The following is a 23413-nucleotide window of genomic DNA, read 5'->3' as shown; positions in this document are numbered from 1 at the left end:
TCACCATTTCCCCGGACGAATGCACATCCCTGAACACTATGGGAAATTTAGCTGGACCAATTCTCCTAACCTGCACATCTTTGGACTACAGGATATAGGGGTTAAAGAGTAAATAATAGTTGGGGACAGAGCCCAAAGAGAGATTGGAACATTTGGAAAGACAAAAGAGTGGATAACGATCCGGCTGGGAGGGCGGAAAGCTGTTAATGGAGGAGGCAGGAACCTGATAGCATCTCAGTAGCGGTGGTGGAAATGGCGGCTGATGATCTACGATCTGTTGCAAAAAAGACCCGAAGCATCCAGTTGCCCCCCACTTTAACACACAAGGCTGTTCCCAGGCCAACATCTCTGTCTCATGCTTACTGCAGTGTTCCACTGAAGCTTGATGCAAGCTGGCAGAACACCTCAGAACATACCAAATGGCCTCCGATTTCAAGGACTGCAATTTCCCCTCCCGTGTATCTCCTCCACTTCCCACACCACTGCCCTTGGAACCCACACCTCCAACTGCAACAAGGATGGAATCTCCCTAGTCCTCACCTTCCACCCAGATACAATGCATCATCGTCTGCCATTTCCACCAACTACAATCAGACCTCACCACCAGAGATATATTTCCCTCCCCACCCCTCCCACATCCAACAGAGATTTTCCTGCACATCCAAACACCTCACCTTTTGTGTCCTTTGCTCTCGATGCGGTCTCCTCTACAGTGGGGAGTCAGGATGCCAACTTGTGGAACATTTCAGCGAACATGCACCAACCAACCCCACCGCCCTGTGGCCAACCACTTCAGCTACCCCCCTCTGCCGCCACGCTGCTAAGGACATGCAATTCCTGGGTGTCATCCACCCCCAAATCCGAGCCACCCGACGCCTGGAGGAAGAACACCTCATCTTCCACCTAGGGACCTTTCAACCACACAGCATCAAAGTTTCCTCATCTCCTCTCCCCCACCTCATCACAGATTCAACCCACCAACTCAGCACTGGCCTCTTGAACTATCCCACCTGTCCATCATCCTTCCCAATTATCCATTCCACCCTCTCACCACTACCCCATCTACTGGATTAGTGGTGCTGGAAGAGCACAGCAGTTCAGGCAGCATCCAAGGAGCTTTGAAATCGGCGTTTCAGGCAAAAGACCTTCATCAGGAAGGGCTTTTGCCCGAAACGCCGATTTCAAAGCGCCTTGGATGCTGCCTGAACTGCTGTGCTCTTCCAGCACCACTAATACAGAATCTGGTTTCCAGCATCTGCAGTCATTGTTTTTACTACCCCATCTACATCTACCTAGCCTGTTCCTAGCTCCCTACCCCCAACCCCACACACCCCTCCCTATTTATCTCTCAGCCAGCTTCCCCCACTCCCACATTTCTGATGAAGTGCCTATATGCCCAATATGTCGATTCTTCTATTCTTTGGATGCTGCCTGAATTGCTGTGCTTTTCCAGCGCCACACTTTAAAGCAAGCTGGAAGAACAACACCTCATCTCCCACTCGGGGACCCTGCAATCCTCTGGCTTCAACATCGAATTCAATAATTTTAGGTCCTGAACTCTCCCACGTTCTAGTTTCGTTGCCCCCTACCTCACATACCAGACCTTGTTATTACATAGCCTGCTATTACACACTACCTATGGATAACCACTAACAGTCCCCATAAACAGCTATTTACTCTCCCCCAGACAGGATAACCTTTGTCCAACTGCTCCGATCTCTCTCTCTTTGGACTTTATCCCCACCTATCATTTACTCCTTAACCTCTATCTTCTGCATATAAACCAATAGTTTTTTCTCAGTACTATCAGTACCTGAGGAAGCGTCACCGGATCCAAAATGCAAACTGATTTCTCTTCACAGATGCTGTCAGATCTGCGGAGCTTTTCCAGTACCTTCTGGTTGTTGTGTGTGATTTACAGCATCCGCAGTTCTTTTTGGTTTTAATTTCCCCCAAGTATTTCTTTCAGGTCTAGCAGACTGAAACCGTGTTTATCAACCCTCCCAGCCCACACTAACTCCGTCTCTCTCCCAGTCCCTTCACACTCACTGCGACTCCTCCCCCCTCACAGTGACACTGCGCCTGCAAAGCTCATGGTCAGGTGTTGGCCCGCTGGACCCACCCCTCATTCACTTCTATTGGCTGGAGGATCACGCCACTGTCCTATTGGTCTGAAGCTGTGTCAATCAGCCAGGCTCCATTGTGACATAAGTGGTGGGATCCTCCCAGGTGCATCAGAGGCTGAGGGGTGACCTCAAAGGTTTATTAAATCATGAGGGGCATGGGTAGGATAAATAGACAAGGTCTCTTCCCTGGGATGGAGGAGTCCAGAGCGAGAGGACATAGGTTTAAGATTAGATTAGATTAGATTAGATTAGATTAGATTAGATTAGATTAGATTAGATTAGATTACAGTGTGGAAACAGGCCCTTCGACCCAACAAGTCCACACCGACCCGCCGAAGTGGAACCCACCCAAACCCCTACATTTACCTCTTACCTAACACTACGGGCAATTTAGTATGGCCAATTCACCTGACCCTGCACATCTTTTTGGATGGTGGGAGGAAACCGGAGCACCCGGAGGAAACCAACGCAGACATGGGGAGAACGTGCAAACTCCACACAGTCAGTCGCTTGAGGCGGGAATTGAACCCGGGTCTCTGGCGCTGTGAGGCAGCAATGCTAACCACTGTGCCACCGTGCCGCCCAAAATGAGAAGGGAAAGATTTAAAATGGATCTGAGGGGCAATTTCTTTCACACTGGAGTTGGTGCGTGGATGGAATCTTCTCTCGGGAAGTGGAGCAGGTTGGTACAATTATACCATTTGGCATCTGGATGGGTATTTGAATAGTAAGGGAGTAGAGGGATATGCGCCAAGTGTTGGCAAATGGGACTAGATTAGGTTGGGATATCTAGTCGGCATAGACCAGTTTAACCAAAGAGTGTGCTTTCATGCAGTACATGTCTATGGCTCTGCCCTGTGATGAGCTTCATCATTCACAATGAATGGGACAGTATCTCAGAACAGGGGCTGGGGGCTATTCAGCCCATTGGGGCTGTACACTCTCCCTCTGGAGATGGTGCCAGTCAGTCCCAACTCACCTTCCATTTGGACATAGCCCTCCAAATCCTTCCTTTAAAAAAGAAAATTGCAAATTTATTTTGACAATAACTACTGAATCTGCATCCATCTGTCAATCAAACTGTTCCAGATGCTCAGAACTTACTGAGTCAAATAATCTTCACGTTTTTACCCTGCATTATTTGCCAGTTACCTGAAAGTAGTTCATAAAAATTGTGACAATGTTAATAATTTCTCATGCTGTCTCTATGTAAATTAAATTTACTGGAAACAATTCTGCTCCTCGTTGAAATCACTGCTTAACGTTCTCAGCTCCAAGGAGAATTTTCTGACCTTCTGCTAACTCTCTATAAAAGAGAAACCGATCTTAATTTTAATTTATTAGTGTCATAGAAATGTACAGCACAGAAACTGACCGCTTGGTCCAACTTGTCCATGCCCACCAGATATCCTAAATTAATCTCATCCCATTTGCCAGGACTTGGCTCATATCCTTCTCAAACTTGCCTGATCACATATCCAATCAGATGCCTTTTAAATGTTGCAATTGTACCAGCCTCCACACTTTCTCTGGCAGCTCATTCCGTACACATACCATGTTCAGCTTGAAAACATTGCCCTTCACATCCCTTTTAAATCTTTTCCCTCACAACTTAAGCCTGTGCTCTCTTGTTTTGGACCCACCTAACGTGGGAAAAATGACCCTGGCTGTTCACCCTCACCATGTTCCTCACGAGTGTATCAACCACTGAGGTCACCTCTCAGCATGCGATGCCACAGGGAAAACAGCCCCAGCCAATTCAGCCTCTCCCTATATCTCAAACTCTCAACCGTGGCAACATCTTTGTGCATCTTTTCTGAATCCTTTCAAGTTTCACAACATCATTCCTATAGCGGGGAGACAAGGACTGAAAGTATAATTCGAGAAGTAGCTGAATCAATGCCCTGTACAGCCCCAAAATAATGTCGCAACTCCTATACTCAATACAAAACACCTTCTTAACTAGCCTACCTAAGATTCCACTTTCAAGGAAGTGTGAACGTGCATTCCAAGGTCTCTTTGTTCAGCAACACACCTCAAGACCTCCTCATTAAGTGTACAAGCCCTGCTCTGATTGGCTTTTTACCAAAATGCAGAACCTCATATTTATCTAAATTAAACCCATCTGCCCCTCCTTAGCCCATTTAATTGAAGTCCCAATGTACTGAGGTAAACTTCTTCACTGCCCATTACATCTCCAATTTTGATGTCTAGTGTAAACCTACTAACCATACCTCATATATTCACATAGAAATCATTGATATACAGGACAAAAAGCAGTGGACCCAGCACCCATCCTGACAGCATATTTCTCACACAGTTGTTGGGTTGGGTAAGTTGTTGGCATGGACGGTACGGACTGAAGGGTTTGTTTCCATGTTATACATCTCCATACCTTCTAGACAATTCTGTATCTAAATAGCTAGTCCTCCCTGTATTCTACAGTCTCAAGCTTGCTAACCAGTCTGTTATGTAGAACCGTGTGTCTTCCTGGAGTCCAAGTTAGTGACTTCCATGTACAAAGCCAGGCTGCCTGTCCCACATCACTTCTTGCCTTTCCAATTACATGTAAATCATGTCCCTGAGAATCACATCCAACAACTTCTCTGCCACTGATTTCAGGCTCACTGGTCTATTGTTCCCTGGCCTTTCCTTCCCACCTTTCTCAAATAATTGTGCCCAGCTTCCAGCACCTCACCTGTGACAATCAATGACACAAATATCTCAGCGAGGGGTCCAGCAAACACTTCCTTAGATTCCCACAAAGTTCTGGGTTACACCTGAGCAGGTCCCAGGGATTATTCCACCTTGCTACCGTTTAAGACATCCTCCTCTGTAATATGGACACTTATCACGTTATCACTATTTATTTCTCCAAACACTCGAGCTGCCACATCCTCTTTCAGTAAAAGAATCTCATATAGAATCTCTCTCACCTCCTGCGGTTCCACAGACAGCCTTGATGATTTTTGCGGGTACCTGTTCTCTGCCTGGTTATCGTTTGTCCTTAGTGTATTTGTACAATCACTTTGGATTCTCCTTAAACCTATTTCCTAAAGCTATCTCATGTCCCCTTTTTGCCCTCCTGGTTTACCTCGAGTATACTCCTACTGCCCCTATACTCCTCTAGGGATTCACACAAACACAGCTCTCTGTACCTGCCATATCCCTCCTTCATTTTCTTGACCAGGTCCACAATTTCTTTCGTCAGGCAGCATTCTTTACACCTACCAGCCTTGGCCTTAACAGGAACATACTGTCTATGTACTCTCATTGTCGCAGGCCTATGGAGGCAATGGCAGATGAGGATACAGAAGCAATTATTCTCAGTAAAGAGGTAATGTTGGGAAAGATAACAGCCTAAAGGTAGATGAGTCTCCTGACTCTGATGGAATGCATCCCGGGAAAAAAAGAAAAGATGGCGGGGGGTGGGATAGCAAATACAACTCGTAATAATTCATTAAAAGTTGTTGGATTCTGGGATAGTTTTGACAGACTGGAAGCTGCAAATGTGGTGCCACTATTTTTCAAAAAGGATCCGTTAGCTTAACTTCTGTAGTGGAGAAAATGCTTGAACCTCTCAAGGAAGTAGTGGTGAGATATTTGGGTAGAAATTGTCTACTATTTGCAATTTACACAAATGTTTTGGAGTTGAGGACCAAGTGTACGGTGTCAGAGTTCACATTTGATACGAAGATGAGGTAAAGCAATGTCTGCAGAGGCCACTGTCAGTCTGGACAGGGATACAGATCGGTTAAGTGAGTGGGTAAGGGTCTGGCAGATGGAGTTCAATGTTGGGAAATGTGAGGTCATCCATTTTGGTCGGACGAACAGCAAACTGGATGATGAAATGGTGAAAACTTGCAGCATGCTGCTGTGCGGTGGGAGCTGGGTGTCCTTCTGCATGAATCACAGGAAGTTGGTTTGCAGCTCCAGCAGGTAATTAAGACAGTGAAGGGAATATTATCCTTTCATGCGAGAGGGATGGTTATGCTGCTGGTGAGGCCACACCTGGGGAACTGTGTACAGGTTTGGTCCCCTTACATTAGCAAGGATGTACTGGCACTGGAGGGATAACAGAGGAGGTTCATTAGTTTGAGTTGGGAGTTGAGAGGGTTGGCGTATGTGGAGATTGAGAAAACTGGTTCTCTTGTCATTGTAATTTAGAAGAATGGGAGTTTGGATAGGAAACAATAAAATTATGACGGGAGTAGATAAGATAGAAGCAGGGAGGCTATTTCCACTGGGGGCAGGTCAAACAACAGAGCATTACCTCAAAATAAGGGGGATCAGAATTAGGACTGAGCTCAGGAGGAGCTTCTTCAGCTAAAGGGTTGTGAATCTGTGGAATTCCCTGCTGAGTGCAGCATTTGACGTTATCAACTTGCATGCCTTTAAGGCAAAATGTAGATTTGTGAACAGGAAAAGAATTAAGGGTTATGGTGAGAGAGCAGGAATGTGGAGCTGAGGCCATGAGAAGATCAGCCCTGATCTTGTTGAATGGCAGAGCAGGCTTGAGGGGGCAGGTGAAAGTTCTTGCCTTGTGCCATCAAAATTGGCCTTTGTCCAATTCAGATCCTAAACGTTTAGATCTGATATGTTATTTTCTATAACTATTTTAAAAATAGTAGAATTATCAGAGAATCCCAACAGTGTAGAAGCAGGTCATTCAGCCTATCACATTGATACTGACCCTGAGAGCCTCTTAACCTCCCGCTGTAACATTGCATTTCCCAGGGCTACCCAACGTACACATCCCTGAACATTATGGGCAATTCAGCCTGGACAATCCACCCAACCTGCACATCTTTGGACTGTGGGAGGAAACCAGAGGAACCAGATGAAATCCATGCAGAAACCCCTAATAAAATGATCATCCCTTTCTTATTTCCCAGTTCCACCTAAATAACTTCACTGGGCGTACTCCCAGGAATATCCTCCCTAAGAAAAAACATAATGCTATCTCGAATCAAAAATGCCACTCCCCCTCCTCTCTCGTCCCCCTTTCTATTCTTCCTATAGCATCTATACCCTGGAACATTAAGCTGCCAGTCCTATCCATCCCTGAGTGATGCCTCTGTAATTGCTATAATATCCCAGTGCCATATTCAAAACCATACCTTGAGCTCATCTGCCTTCCCTGTCAGGCCTCTTCTATTGAAGTAAATGCAGTGCAACTGCTCAGTCCGACTTCATTCGTGCCTTGCCCTTGCCTGCCTTGACTATTTGATTTCTGAACTGTACCAGCCTCAGACATATCTCTTTCCTCACTACCTTCTTGGGTTTACACCCACTCCCTCACTGGTTTAATGCCTCCCAAGTATCACCAGCAAGTCTCCCTGCCTAGAAATTAGACACCTTCCAATTCAGGTACAATCCATCCTTCTTATGCAGGTCAACTCTACTCCAGAGGAGATCACAACGGTCCACAAAATGTGAATTCTTTTCCCCTGCACCAGCTCCTTAGCCACTCATTGAGCACCTCCTCCTCCTCCGTAATATGGACATTTTTCAAGATGTCACCATTTATTTCCCCACATTCTATATCTCCCATGTACTTCTTCACAGTAAACACTGATGCAAAATACTTGTTTCCCTATCTCGGCCATCGCCTGCAGCTCCACACAATGGCTGCCTTGCTGATCTTTGAGGGTCTCTATTTTCTCCCTAGTTAGCCTTTTGTTCCTCATATATTTACAAAAGCCCTTCGGATTATCCTTAACCCTATTCGCCAAAGCTATCTCACGTCCCTTTTTTGCCTCTTGATTTCCCTCTTAATTATACTCCTACTGCCTTTATACTCAAAAATTTTTTGGATTGGAATAAATGCAAAATATAACATCCTGACAAAACAAACGAGGGTAGGACTTACACTCAATAAAAGTACGGCCTTGAGTAGTGATATGGGAACAAAGAGACCAAGGACTTCACGTCTTTGAAGTTTGTGTTACATGTAGACAGGGTGGTTAAGAAGGTGCTTAGCACACTTACCTTCATTGTTCAGACGTTTGAGTACAGGAGTTGGGACGTTATGTTGAGGATGTACAGGATATTGGAGAGGCCTCTTCTGGAATACTCTGTCCGGTTCTGGTTGCGCTGTTATAGGAAGGATATTATTAAATTGGATCAGGTTCAGGAGAGATTTACCTGCATGTTGCCATGAATGGAGGGATTGTGTTCTAAGGAGAGGCTGGATAGGCTGGAAGTTTTTCACTGGCGTGCACGAGGTTGAGGGGTGACCTTATTAGAGGTTTATAAAATCAGAAAGAGTGTAGATAAGGTGAAAAGCCGGGGGAGAGGGGGATTCAAAACTCGGGTGCATTCATTTTGAGAAGAAATGAGAAAGGTTTCAGAAAAGACATTAGGATTTTTTAAAAAAATGTATACGTGTGAAATGAACTTCCAGAGGAAGTGGTGGCTGTGAATACAATTACAATATTTAAAAGACATTCAGATTAGTGCATAAATAGGAAATATTTGGATGGATGTGGACTAAGCGGAGGCAAGTACAATTAGTTCAGTTTGGAATTATGGTTGGCATGGACTGGTTGGACCACACGGCCTGTTTCCTTGCTGTATAACATTATGGCTCTAATCCTCACTAACTCGAAATTCCTCCATCCTCAACTCTCCCGATCACTGTCACTCCATCCAGCCTCACAACTCTTCCTTATTTATATAATTCCTCACCAGCCACAGAACGTTCCCTATCTCATGTCCTCCAGTTTCTCAAATCTCTGCGATATGTGCCTTTCTTTAGTTCCAGCCTTGAGGATGCCCTCATTCACTCCGATTGGTTGGAAGACAAACTGGTACGGCCTGGTCCTCCAGTATGCCCTCTGCCTCCTATTGGCCTGCGCTGACATCAATCATTGGGGCCCATTGTGAGGTGAGTGGTGGGATCCTGCCTCTCTCTGCCCTGGGATGAGCTTCAACATTCACAGTGAATGGGGCAGTATCACAGAGCACAGGGGTTGGGGCTATTCAGCCCATTTGGGATGTACCCTCTCCCTCTGGAGATGCTGCAAGTCTGTCCCAATTCCGTTCCCATTTGCCAATGCCCCCCCAAATCTTCCCTTAAAAAGTAAAATTCCAAATCTGTTTATGAATAACTGCTGAGTGTGTCCAGCTGCATTCAGACTGTTCCAGATGCTTGGAACTTACTGAATAAAATAATGTTCACATTATTTGCCAATTACCTGAAAATAGTTACTAAAATTGTGACATTGTTAACATTTCCCCTCTCTCTGCAGATTAGCTATCCTAGAAACAAATTTGCACCTAGTCAAAATCACTGGTGAACCTTCTCAGCTCCAAGGTCAATTATCTGTGCTTCTGCTAACTCTCCACAAAAGAGGAACACATCTTATTTTCATTTATTAGTGTCATAGAGATGTACAGCACAGAAACAGACCTTTGGTCTAATTTGTCCATGCCAACTAGGAATCCTCAACAAATGGAGCCCCATTTGCCAGCTATTGGTCCGTATCATTGGAAACTCTTCCTCTTCATGTACCCAATCGGATGCCTTTCAAACGTTGTAAATGTATCAGCCTCCACTTTTTCATCTGGCAGCTCATTCCACACATACACCACACACAGCTTGAAAACTTTGCCCCTTAGATCCGTTTTTAAACTTTGCCCTCTCAACTTAAGCCCATGTGATCTTGTTTTGAACCCACCTACCTGGGGGGAAAAGTCCCTGGCTGTTCACCTTATCCATGCCCTTCATGATTTTATAAATCTCCATGAAGTCACCTCTCAGTCTTTGACTCTCCAGGGAAATTAACCCCGGCCTATTCAGCCTCCCCCTGTAGCCCAAATCCTCCAACCCGAGCAAAATCTTTGTAAATCTTGTCTGAACTCTTTCAAGATTCACAACATCCTTTCCAGAACAGGGAATTTCGAACTTAAAACATAATTCCTGAAATGGCTTAATCAATGTCCTGTCCAACCACAATTTGACGTCCCAGCTTCTGTACTCAATGCATTGACCAATAAATATAAGCATACCAAACCCCACCTTCACTCGTCTGCCTACCTGCGACTCTCCCTTCAAGGAACAATGAACCTGCACTCCATGGTCTCTATGTTCAGCAACATTCCCAAGGACTTTACCATTAAGTGTACAAGTCCTGCTCTGATTTGCCTTTCCAAAATCCAACAGCTTACATTTGTCTAAATTGAACCCAGTCTGCCATTCCTCGCTCCAATGGCCTATCTGGTCAAGATACTGTTGCATTCTGAACTAACCTTCTTCATTGTCCACGACACCTCCAATTTTGGTGTCTTCTGTAAACCCACTGACCATACCTCATAGAGTCACATCCAAGTCATTTATTTAAGGACCCAATATCTATTCCTGCAGGACAATGCTGCTCACAGGCCTCCAGTCCGCAAAGCAACCCTCCATCACCACCCTCTGCCTCCTACCTTCAAGCCAGTTTTGTATCCAAATGGCTTATTCTCCCAACATTTCATGTTATCTAACCTTGCTCACCAGTCTGCTTTGTGGAACATCGTTCATTGTCCATATAGACAACGTCCACAGTCTGCCTTCATCAATCATCTTTGTCACATCTTCAAAAAAACTCAATCAAGTTAGAGAGAGAGAATTTCCCACACACAAAGCCATGTTAACTATCCCTAATCAATCCTCGTCTTTCCAAATACATGTAAATCCTGTCCCTCAGAATCCCTTCCAACAACTTACCTACCACTGACGTTAGGTTTATTGTTCTCTTGTTCCCTGGCCTTTCCTTACCACCTTTTTTAAATAATGGCACCCATCTTCCAGCATCTTACCTGTCACAAACAATGATACAAATACTTTAGGGAGGGGCACTGCCATCACCTCCCTAGCTTTCCACAAATTTCTGGGATACACCTGATCAGGTCCCAGGGATTTCTCCACCTTGCTACTGTTTAAGACATCCAGTATTTCCTCCTCTGTAATATAGACACTTTTCAAGTTATCACTATTTATTTCTCCAAACTCTCTAGAATAGAATAGCATAATAATTCTCCCACCTCCTGTTGTTCCATAGATGGCCTTGTTGATCTTTAAGGGGTCCTATTCTATGTCCGGTTAATTATTTTATCCTTAATGTATTTGTAAAATCTCTTTGGATTCTCCTTAAACTATTTCCTAGAGATATTTCAAGTCCCCTTTTTGCTCTCCTGATTACCCTCGAGTATACTCCTGTAAAAACGTGATTCTGTCCTCTCAATTCCTCCGCCTCTGCCATATCTGCTCCCAGGAGAAGCAATTCCACTCCAGGACATCCCAGAAAGGTATCCTCTTTCACGGACCAGATTTCCCTCCCACTTGATCAACAATGCACTCCAACGCATATCCTCCACTTCCTGTACCTCCGCCTTCCCCCCACCCCTCCAACCACAATAAGAATATAATCTCCCAGTCCTCACCTGCCACCCACTAATCGCCATTAACCTCTGCTATGTCCGCTACCTACAGTCAGACCCCACCACCAGGGATATATCTCCCTCCCCAGCCCTTTCTATCTTCCGCAGAGATCATGGGATCTTTGGTGCTGATGTGCTGCCCCACGGATACCTCAGTCACTCACCCTGCCAAATGGCCTAGTGAGATGATCACTAGATGGATAATCTAGACACCCAGATAACGTTCTGTGGCCAGGGGTTTGGATCCCGTCACGGCAGACAGTGGTACGTGAATTCAATAAAAATTTGGAATTAAGAATCTATTAAAGATCATGAGTCCATTGTTGATTATTACGAAAACAAATCTCATCAGATTCGCTAATATCCTTCAGGGAAGGAATCTGCCATCCTTACCTGGTCTGGCCTACATGTGACTCCAGACCCACAGCAATGTGGTTGACTCTTTACTGCCCTTTGAGCCCAGCCAGTGACACCCTCATCCTGTGAATGAATAACAAAGAAGGTCAAGTCTTGTACACAACCATACTATTCTTACAGAGAAGTCATCTCTTAGTAAATTTGCTTCTCAACTCCCTGCTGACTATTGGGGAGTGGGGGGGGGGAGGGGTCAATAGTACCATCCCAATAAGGAGATCATCCCTTTCTTATTTCTCAGTTCCCCCTGTATAACCTGCCTGGATGTACTCCCAGGAATACCCTCTTGAAGCCCAGCTGTAATGTTATCCCTAATCAAAAATACCACTCTGTTGCCCCCTTTCTATCTTTGCTATAGCATCTATACACTGGAACATTAAGCTGCTTGCCCTATCCATCATTAAGTCATGCCTCTGTAATTGCTATAATATCCCAGTGCGATGTTCAAACCCATACCCTGAGCTCCTCTCCCCGACCTATCGGGCCTCCTGTGTTGAAATAAATGCAGTGTAACTGCTCATTCTGTGCCTTGCCCTTGTCTGCCTTGACCGTTTGACGTCTGAACTGTACCAGCGTCAGACTTAGCTCTTCCTCACTCTCTCTCTGGGTTTACCCACATTCCTTCACTGGTTTAATGCCTCCTGAATAGCACTAGCAACTGTTCCCTTTCAGTGCAGGTACAATCCATCCTTCTGATGGAGGTCTATTCTACCCCACAAGAGATTCATAGAACATAGAACATAGAACAATACAGCACAGAACAGGCCCTTTGGCCCACGATGTTGTGCCGAACTTCTAACCTAGATTAAGTACCCATCCATGAACCTATCCAAATGCCGCTAAAAGGTCGCCAATGATTCCGACTCTACCACTCCCACGGGCAGCGCATTCCATGCCCCCACCACTCTCTGGGTAAAGAACCCACCCCTGAAATCTCCCCTATACCTTCCACCCTTCACCTTAAATTTATGTCCCCTTGATCCAATGATCAAACAATGTGAACTCTTCTATTCCGATGTCATTGATACCAATAAACAACAGCCTCCCCGCAAAATGGTTATTCTCCACTTTAAGAATATTCTGCTCCCTCTCTGAGACATCCTTATCCAAAAATTACACATTCGAATAATAAACCTTACACTCATCAGGTCATCATAAAAGGATTACATGACACATTGAAGGTTTGGGGAGACCTCTTGAGAGAATGCGATGAATTCAAAGGAGAATTTTTAAGCAGCGAATGGGATTGATCTGATACACAATACTCACACACACACAATGCGAATATCCAGGTCCTGATATACTGAGTAATTCAATCAGAGTTTGGCAGAACATTTACTGAGATTACCATCTGAATGTCCACCTGTAATATCCTGTAATACAAGTTTATAAAATCTGTCACTCTCAGTTCAGGTTAGAAACTCACACCAACCCTCCTCGTGGCCCAGGATGACTGTACATATTACCCTTGAGGACAAAAGCAGTCAACTCAGGGGGAAATCTGTGGGTTTCTAGGATATTCCAACTTGATTAGATTAGATTGCTCACAGTGTGGAAACAGGCCCTTCGGCCCGCCGACACCGACCCGCCGAAGCGCAACCCACCCATACCCCTACATTTACCCCTTACCTAACACTACGGGCAAATTAGCAAGGCCAATTTACCTGACCTGCACATTTTTGGACTGTGGGAGGAAACCGGAGCACCCGGAGGAAACCCACGCAGGCACAAGGAGAACGTGCAAACTCCACACAGTCAGTCGTCTGAGGCGGGAATTGAACCCGGGTCTCTGACGCTGTGAGGCAGCAGTGCTGACCACTGTGGCACTTTATTGGAGGCATTTCAGGGAAGATTCAATGAGATCTCATGTGACTGAACACAGCAGTTCTTTGACACATTGGAGAAAATGATCCAAGCGTCAGTGAGATATGGGGAACAAGAATTACTTTCTTTTCTTTCATTCCGTGCTGCCGCTCTGCCTCATCAATAAGACATGGGTGTGAAAGGCTAATGCCTAACGATGGGCAAGTTGTCTCCATCCTGATCAATGGGTAGGAAGATCCTTTCAATCACTCCAAAGCGTATCCCTAAAAAGATAGCAACTCTGTCTGCTTCCCACTGCCCAGTGCTCCCAGTAAATGTTTGGAAGAATGGGAAGGGGGGTTATCTCCTAGAAAAGGCATAACTGTAAAGGTCTAAGAGGATTATGAAAAGAGAGAGATGCACAGGAGAAGGGGGCAACAAGTTGCCAGATGGGGTGTAACTTGGGAAAATGGGAAGTTGCTCATTTTGGAGGAGATAATAAAAGAACAAAGTACTATTTAAATGGTGGAAACTGTAGAAAACTGCACCACAAAGGGAAAAGGGGTAATTGTTCAGGAAACACAGAAAGCTACCACACAGTTACAACAGGGAACCAGGAAGGGGAATGGAATATTTTGTTTCAAAGGTGTTCAGTATTAGAGCTTGGAGTATATACCTGAGAGTAACGTGTGGGAGTGCTGGTGAGACCACCATATCTGCAGTAATGAGAGGAGTTTTGGTCCCTTGAGATAAGGAAATGTGTCACTTTATTGGAGGCATTTCAGGGAAGATTCAATGAGATGATCCCTGGTTTGGAGGGATTATTTTTTAAATAAAGGCTGAAAAGGTTGGGACTCTACTCACTGGATTTTGGAGAAAGAGAGGTGATCTCATTGAGACAGATGGGATTCTGAAGGGGTTTGACAGGATAAATACTGTAAGGATGTGTCTGAGGGTAAATACTGAGAGGGGAGTCTGAAACCAGATTCTGAGTCACGGAATCAAGGGGTCTGTTTTGGATTCATCAAGATAAGGCGACACAGACACGGGTAAGGGGTTTCAGTAGCAATGGAGCTGGGGTGAGGTGGAGAAAAGGAACGTTGAAGAGATTGGAATTCCTGGTGTTGTGATTGTGTGGATGTCTGATCAGAAGGTCACCTTGGGGTCAGATGTAACAGCAATATTGTGACGAGTGTTGTTCTGCCTCAGAGAGTTCCCAGTGGGAGGGAGGGGCTGAGCAGAAAGGTACAGGTAAGACAATGGGTTTAACCGTGACAATGTTTCATTGGAGGAAATTGCAGCTAATCGAGTAGTGGGAATGTGATAAGCAGTTTGATAACTGAGTAACAGTGGAGTAATGGAGAGGGATGATGGGGAGGGAGAGCTGGGCATCGTCAGTGTACATGTGAAACCTAACAGTGTTTTTGGACGATATCACCTCCTGGCACTATGTACGTGAGATAGAGGAGAGACCAAGGATAGATCGTTGAGGGACACCAAGTGCAAAGATTTCAGAAAGGAAAGGGAGAGTGGAGATGGAGCAGGATTTTCCAACAATGGTGAGGTCAAATATTAGTTTTTCACAGAATGGAAGAGAAGGGCACAACCAAAAAAGACCAATAGACAGAACAAGGAACAATATCTATGAATTGGCGAGGGGGGTGATGAGGCGGCAGCGGAGGAAAGAGAGTTGGAAAGTGAGTTTACCGAGATTAGGGTAAAGGGTCAAGGTGAGCTCTGATTAGGCTTGACAAGAGACTGTAGAAAGATGTAGGTTTAGGATAAAAACCAGGAACACCACGTGAGGCAGTTTGGCTCAGTGGGCTCGTGGGAGGGAGGGAAGGAGCAGATCGGATTATCTCAGTCTTAGTGTCAGAGAAACTCCATGTGCTCTTCACTCGTTGTTAGAGGAGAGGATGGAGGAGACAAGATGATGGACAGTGTTTTACAAAGAAACAAAACCAGGGTTAGTGATATTTAAAATGAGTGAACAAACCTGATGTAGCTTTTATCCAGATTATTAAAACAAACGACTGAAGTCCTGTTTCGAATCCCATCTTGGCAGATGGTGGAATCTGAATTCAAGAAAAAAAAACAACGTATTAAGAATCTCCTGATCTCCACGAAACTATTAACAATGGCAAAAAAAATCCTGCCAACCTGACAGCGGCCCAGCCAGCTATTCACTGTATTAATCACTGCAAAGTCTCAACACAGGAATGAAACTGGATGGACCACTCGGCATCTAAGAAGGCACCATTTAATACAACCACAGATTCAGCCCTCTTAGTGGTGCAACGTCCTCCTCACTAACATATGGTTTTTGATGCCAAAATGTGCAGAGCTGTCTCACAGACTAGTCAAGGAACAGCCTGACATAGTCATACTCACGGAATCATCTCTTACAAACAATGAGCGGACACCACCATCACCATCCCTAGATATCGAGAGTGTGGTGCTGGAAAAACACAACAGTCAGGCAGCATCCGAGGAGCAGGAGAATCGACGTTTGGAGCCTAAGCCCTTCATCAGCCTGACCTGCTGTGCTTTTCCAGCACCAGACTCTTGACTCTGATATCCAGCATCTGCAGTCTTCACTTTCTCCTGAAATCTCTGGATATGTCCTGTCCCACCAGCAGGACAGACCAGGCAGAGGTGGTGGCACAGTGGTTTACAGACTGGGAGGATTTGCCCTGGGAGTACACAACATTGACTACGGAGACCAGGAAGTCTCATGGCTCCTGCCGATTACCACGTACCGTCCTCCCTTGGCTGATGGGTCAGTTCTCCTTCATGTTGAACAACATTTGGAGGAAGCACTCAGGCAATAAAATGGTGTCAAACGTACTCTGGGTACAGGATTTCAATGTCCACAATCGAGATTAGCTCTGCAACAGAATTACTGACTGAGCTGGCCAGGTCCTAAAGGACATATCTGCTCAACTGAGTCTGCAGCGGGTGGTGAGGGAACCAACAAGAGTGTAAAACATCCTTGATCTCATTGTTATGAATTGAGCAGCTGCAGATACATCTGTCCATGACAGTATCAGTACGAGCGACCATCACACATTCCTTTTGGAGACAAAGTCTTGCCTTAAAGTTGAGAAAAAACCTCCATTGTGTTGAGTGACACTATCACCGTTCTAATAGGGACAGACTTTGAACAGATGTAGGATCTCAAACTGGGTATCTCTGAGGCACTGTGGGACATCAACAGCAGCAGAACTGTACTCCAGCACAATCTGTAATCTCATGGGTTTGTAAATCCCGGTCTCACCCACCACAATGGACAGGAAAGGAGGGCATGCCATGAGCAGCACCAGGCAGACTTAAAAATGAAGTGCCAACCTGGTGAAGCTATCAAACAGAACTACTTGCATATCAAACAGCATCAGTAGCAAGCAACAGAGCTAAGTGATCCCACATCCAATGGATCAGATCGAAACTCTGCAGTTCTGCCACACCCAGTTGTGAACGGTGATGGACAATTAAACAACTCACTGGAGGAAACATCACAGATATCCCCACCTTTACTGATGGAGGGGTCTCACACATCCATGCACCAGATAAGATGACAGCATTTGCAGCAATCTGCAGCGGAAGTGCAAAGTGGGATGATCCATCTCAGCCTTCTCTAGTGGTTTCTAACATCATAGATGTGAGTTTTAAGCCAGATCGATTCAGTTTGAATAACATCAAGAAATGGTTAAGTAGTGCAAAGGCTACGGGCCCTGCCAACATTCTGGCAATAATACTGATGGCTTGTGCTCCAGAACTTGCCACCCACCAAGCCAAGTACCGCTCCAGCACCGGCATCTACTGACAATGTGGAACATTGCCCAGGGATGTTCAACACAAAAACACAGGGCAATCCAACCCAGCCAATTTCCCTCTATCAGTCCACACTCGATCAGCTGTAAAGTGATGGAAGATGTCATTAACAGGGCTATCAAACAGCAGCTGCTCAGCAACAGCCAGCTTAGCGACACTCATTTTAGGCACCACCAGGGCCATTCAGCTCCCGATTGTGTTACCGCCCTGATTCACAACCTTACAACCAGCTGAATCCCAGAGGCGAGGTGAGGGTGACTGCCCAGTCCCACTACAAGATCACTAACTCTAGCTGATTCCACCCTTGTCTCAGCTCATATACACTCATCCATCTTGTGTTATCTCCAGACTTCATACTCCTGGCCAGTTTCCCACATTCAACCTCACTGTAATATCAAGAAAAACCCTAAATCTCTGCTGCCCAAGTGCTCCCTCGTACTAAAACGTGTTGATCCATCAAAAGGCTCCGATTCATAATCAACAACATAGAGCCACAGCGATGTACAGCATGGAAACAGATCCTTCAATCCCACCTATCCATTGGACTGAAGATTACACCTTGCCCCCTACAAAGCTGGCGGCTCCGCACATGTCCATTGAATTCTTGCCCCAAATAAAGATGGCAGCGCGCACTCATGCCTGCAGCCACACTGAGGCAATTCCCCGTTTACTGAAAACACGAGACTGGGACGTTCAAATTTGTGTTTTCCGCTGTGCACATTTTGTTTGTAAAACCTCTCCGCTCATACAGAATCTCTCTCACCTCCTGCGGTTCCACAGACAGCCTTGATGATTTTTGCGGGTACCTATTCTCTGCCTGGTTACTCGTTTGTCCTTAGTGTATTTGTACAATCACTGTGGATTCTCCTTAAACCTATTTCCGAAAGCTATCTCATGTCCCCTTTTCACCCTCATGGTTTACCTCCTACTGCCCCTACACTCCTCTAGGGATTCACACAAACACAGCTCTCTGTACCTGCCATATCCCTCCTTCATTTTCTTGACCAGGTCCACAATTTCTTTCGTCAGGCAGCATTCTTTACACCTACCAGCCTTGGCCTTAACAGGAACATACTGTCTATGTACTCTCATTGTCGCAGGCCTATGGAGGCAATGGCAGATGAGGATACAGAAGCAATCATTCTCAGTAAAGAGGTAATGTTGGGAAAGATAACAGCCTAAAGGTAGATGGGTCTCCTGGCCCTGATGGAATGTATCCCAGGGAATAAAAGAGATGGAGGGAAGGGGGTGGTGGGGGTGTGTGTGTGAGAATAACAAATAGATCTTGTGATAATTCACTAAAATTTGTTGGATTCTGGGATGGTTTTGACAGAATGGAAGCTCAAATGTGGTGCCACTATTTTACAAAATATTAGCTTAACTTCTGTTGTGGAGAAAATGCTTGAACCTCAAGGAAGTAGTGGTGAGATATCTGGGTAGAAACTGTCTCATTGAGCAAACAAAGCATGGATTCATGAAAGACATGTCACGTTTAATGCATTTACTGGAATTATTTGAGGACACGACGAGTGCGTTGGACAAGGGGGACTCGGTGGATGTGGTGTACCTGGATTTCCAGAAGGTATTCGATAAGTTGCCACACAAAAGGCTGCTGTATAAGGTAAAGATGCACAGCATTGTGGGTAATGTATTATCATTGATACTGGATTGGTTAACCAACAAAAAGTAAAGAACAGGGATAAATGTGAGTTTGGATTTGTGTTGGCACGACAACTGTTTACAACTTACACAAATGTTTTGGAGTTGAGGACCAAGTGTACGGTGTCAGAGTTCACATTTGATACGAAGATGAGGTAAAGCAATGTCTGCAGAGGCCACTGTAAGTCTGCACAGGGATACAGATCAGTTACGCGAGTGGGTAAGGATCTGGCAGATGGAGTTCAATGTTGGGAAATGTGAGGCCATCCATTTTGGTCGGACTAACAGCAAACTGGATGATGAAATGGTGAAAATGTGCACCATGCTGCTGTACAGAGTGAGTTGGGTGTCTTTGTGCATGAATCACAGGAAGTTGGTTTGCAGGTGCAGCAGGTAATTAAGGCAGTGAAGGGAATATTGTCCTTCCTTGCTAGAGGGATGGTAATGCTGCAGCTGTACAGAGTGCTGGGGAGGCCACACCTGGAGTACTGTGTACAGGTTTGGTCTCCTTACTTCAGGAAGGATGTATTGGCATTGGAGGGAGTACAGAGGAGGTTCACTAGTTTGAGTCAGGAGTTGAGAGGATTGGTGTATGTGGAGAAATTGAGAAAACTGGTTCGATAGTCATTGTAATTTAGAAGAATGGGAAGTTGGAGAGGAAAAAATAAAATTATGAAGGGAATAGATAAGACAAAAGCAGGGAGGCTATTTCCACTGGGGCGGGTCAATCTACAGAGCATTACCTACAAATAAGGGGGTGCAGATTTAGGACTGAGTTCAGGAGACGCTTCTTCAGCTAAAAGGTTGTGAATCTGTGGAATTCGCTGCCGAGTGCAGCATTTGACGTTATCAACTTGAATGCCTTGAAGGCAAAAGTTAGATTTGTGAACAGGAAAAGAATTAAGGGTTATGGTGAGAGAGCAGGAAAGTGGAGCTGAGGCCATGAAAAGCTCAGCCCTGATCTTATTGAATGGTAGAGCAGGCTTGAGGGGCCAGAAGAAAGTTCTTGCCTTGTGCCATCAAAATTGGCCTTTGTCCAATTCAGAACCTTAACTTTTAGATCTGGTATATTATTTTCTGTAACTATTTTAAAACTTGTAGAATTATCAGAGACTCCCAACAGTGTGGAAGCAGGTCATTCAGCCCATCACATTGATACTGACCAGGAGAGCCTCCTAACCTCCTCCGAAAACATTGCATTTCCCAGGGCCAACCAACCTTCACATCCCTGAATATTATGGGCAATTCAGACTGGATAATCCACCCAGCCGGCGCTTTCCCTGGACACTATGAGCAATTCAGCCTGGATAATCCACCCAACCTGCACATCTTTGGACTGTGGGAGGAAACCAGAGCACCCGGACGAAATTCATGCAGAAAATCCCAATAAGGTGATCATCCTTTCTTATTTCCCAGTTCCACCTAAATAACTTCACTGGGCGTACTCCCAGGAATATCTTCCCTCAGCAAAAACATAATGCTATCCCGAATCAAAAATGCCACTCTCACTCCTCTCTTGTCCCCCTTTCTATTCTTCCTATAGCATCAATACCCTGGAACATTAAGCTGCCAGGCCTATCCATCCCTGAGTGATGCCTCTGTAATTGCTATAATATCCCAGTGCCATGTTCAAAACCATACCCTGAGCTCCTCTGCCTTCCCTGTCAGGCCTCTTCTATTGAAGCAAATACAGTGCAAATGCTCAGTCCGACTTCATTCTGTGCCTTGCCCTTGCCTGCCTTGACTATTTGATTTCTGAACTGTACCAGCCTCAGACATATCTCTTTCCTCACTCCCTTCTTGGGTTTACACCCACTCCCTCATTCGTTTAATGCCTCCCGAGTATCACCAGCAAGTCTCCCTGCCTAGACATTAGACACCTTCCAATTCAGGTACAATCCATCCTTCTTATGCAGGTCAACTCTACTCCAGAGGGGATCACAATGATCCAAAAACGTGAATCCTTTTCCCCTGCACCAGCTCCTTAGCCACTCATTGAGCACCTCCTCCTCCTCCGTAATATGGACATTTTTCAAGATATCACCATTTATTTCCCCGCATTCTATATCTCCCATGTACTTCTTCACAGTAAACACTGATGCAAAATACTTGTTTCCCTATCTCGGCCATCGCCTGCAGCTCCACACAATGGCTGCCTTGCTGATCTTTGAGGGTCTCTATTTTCTCCCTAGTTAGCCTTTTGTTCCTCATATATTTACAAAAGCCCTTCGGATTATCCTTAACCCTGTTCGCCAAAGCTATCTCACGTCTCTTTTTTGCCTCTTGATTTCCCTCTTAATTATACTCCTACTGCCTTTATACTCAAAATTTCTTTGGATTGGAATAAATGCAAAATATAACATCCTGACAAAACAAACGAGGGTAGGACTTACACTCAATAAAAGTACGGCCTTGAGTAGTGATATGGGAACAAAGAGACCAAGGACTTCACATCTTTGAAGTTTGTGTTACATGTAGACAGGGTGGTTAAGAAGGTGCTTAGCACACTTACCTTCATTGTTCAGACCTTTGAGTACAGGAGTTGGGACGTTATGTTGAGGATGAACAGGACATTGGAGAGGCCTCTTCTGGAATACTCTGTCCAGTTCTGGTTGCGCTGTTATAGGAAGGATATTATTAAATTGGAGCAGGTTCTGAAGAGATTTACCAGCATGTTGCCATGAATGGAGGGATTGTGTTCTAAGGACAGGCTGGGAAATTTTTTCACCAGCATGCACAAGGTTGAGGGGTGACCTGAGAGGTTTACGAAATCAGAAAGAATGTAGATAAGGTGAATAGCCAGGGGAGAGGGGGATTCAAAACTCGAGTGCATTCATTTTGGGAAGAAATTAGGAAGATTTGAGAAAAGACATTAGGGTTTTTATAAAAAAAATGTATATGTGTGAAATGAACTTCCAGAGGAAGTGTTAGCTGTGAGTACAATTACAATATTTAAAAGACATTCAGATTAGTACATAAATAGGAAATATTTGGATGGATGTGGACTAAGCGGAGGCAGGTACAATTAGTTCAGTTTGGAATTATGGTTGGCATGGACTGGTTGCACCACAGGGCCTGTTTCCTTGCTGTATATCATTATGACTCTAACCCTTACTAACTCTAAATTCCTCCATCCTCAACTCTCCCGATCGCTGTCACTTCATCCAGCCTCACAACTCTTCCTTATTTATATAATTCCTCACCAGCCACAGAACGCTCCCTATCTCATGTCCTCCAGTTTCTCAAATCTCTGCGATATGTGCCTTTCTTTAGTTCCAGCCTTGAGGATACCCTCATTCACTCCGATTGGTTGGAAGACAAACTGTTACGGGCTGGTCCTCCAGTATTGCCCTCTGCCTCCTATTGGCCTGCGCTGACATCAATCATTGGGGCCCATTGTGAGGTGAGTGGTGGGATCCTCCCTCTCTCTGCCCTGGGATAAGCTTCATCATTCACAGTGAATGGGGCAGTATCACAGAGCACAGGGTCTGGGGCTATTCAGCCCATTTGGGATGTACTCTCTCCCTCTGGAGATGCTGCAAGTCTGTCCCAATTCCCTTCCCATTTGCCCAAAGCCCCCCAAATCTTCCCTTAAAAAGTAAAATTCCAAATCTGTTTATGAATAACTGCTGAGTCTGTGTCCAGCTGTCATTCAGACTGTTCCAGATGCTCAGAACTTACTGAATAAAATAATGTTCACATATTCACATATTATTGGATTGGGTAGGCATATGGAGGATAGTGGGCTAGTGTAGGTTAGGTGGGCTTGGATCGGCGCAACATCGAGGGCCGAAAGGGCCGGTACTGCGCTGTATTGTTCTATGTTCTATTTGCCAATTACCTGAAAACAGTTACTAAAATTGTGACATTGTTAACAATTCCCCTCTCTCTGCAAATTAAATATCCTAGAACCAAATCTGCACCTGGTCAAAATCACTGCTTAACCTTCTCAGCTCCAAGGTCAATTATCTGTGCTTCTGCTAGCTCTCCACAAAAGAGGAACACATCTTATTTTCATTAATTAGTGTCATAGAGATGTACAGCACAGAAACAGACCTTTGGTCTAATTTGTCCATGCCACCTAGGAATCCTCAACAAATGGAGCCCCATTTGCCAGCTATTGGTCCATATCATTCGAAACTCTTCCAATTCAT

At 45.1% G+C, this 23413-nt stretch overlaps 1 long non-coding RNA gene across 2 annotated transcripts in view; it reads right to left on the bottom strand.

Annotated features, from left to right (window-relative positions):
• Positions 1-23413, bottom strand: part of LOC148148032 (uncharacterized) — a 105036-nt gene that overhangs the window by 72505 nt on the left and 9118 nt on the right. The window contains exons 4-8 of one of the 2 annotated variants that reach the window (XR_015759290.1): positions 21772-21876; positions 15766-15844; positions 13236-13339; positions 11946-12032; positions 8134-8222 (exon numbers count right to left, since the gene is read on the bottom strand). This is a non-coding gene — a long non-coding RNA (uncharacterized LOC148148032). Of the gene's footprint in view, positions 1-8133; positions 8223-11945; positions 12033-13235; positions 13340-15765; positions 15845-21771; positions 21877-23413 lie in introns of those variants that run through there. The other variant, XR_015759291.1, reaches the window with a different exon arrangement.

Source organism: Chiloscyllium plagiosum, unplaced genomic scaffold (assembly GCF_037043375.1).
Source record: "Chiloscyllium plagiosum isolate Xiang-an unplaced genomic scaffold, Cpla_swu_hap1 HiC_scaffold_14, whole genome shotgun sequence".
NCBI lineage: Eukaryota > Metazoa > Chordata > Chondrichthyes > Orectolobiformes > Hemiscylliidae > Chiloscyllium > Chiloscyllium plagiosum.
Note: the sequence above shows the minus strand (reverse complement) of the source record. Positions and strands in the feature narration are given on the sequence as shown.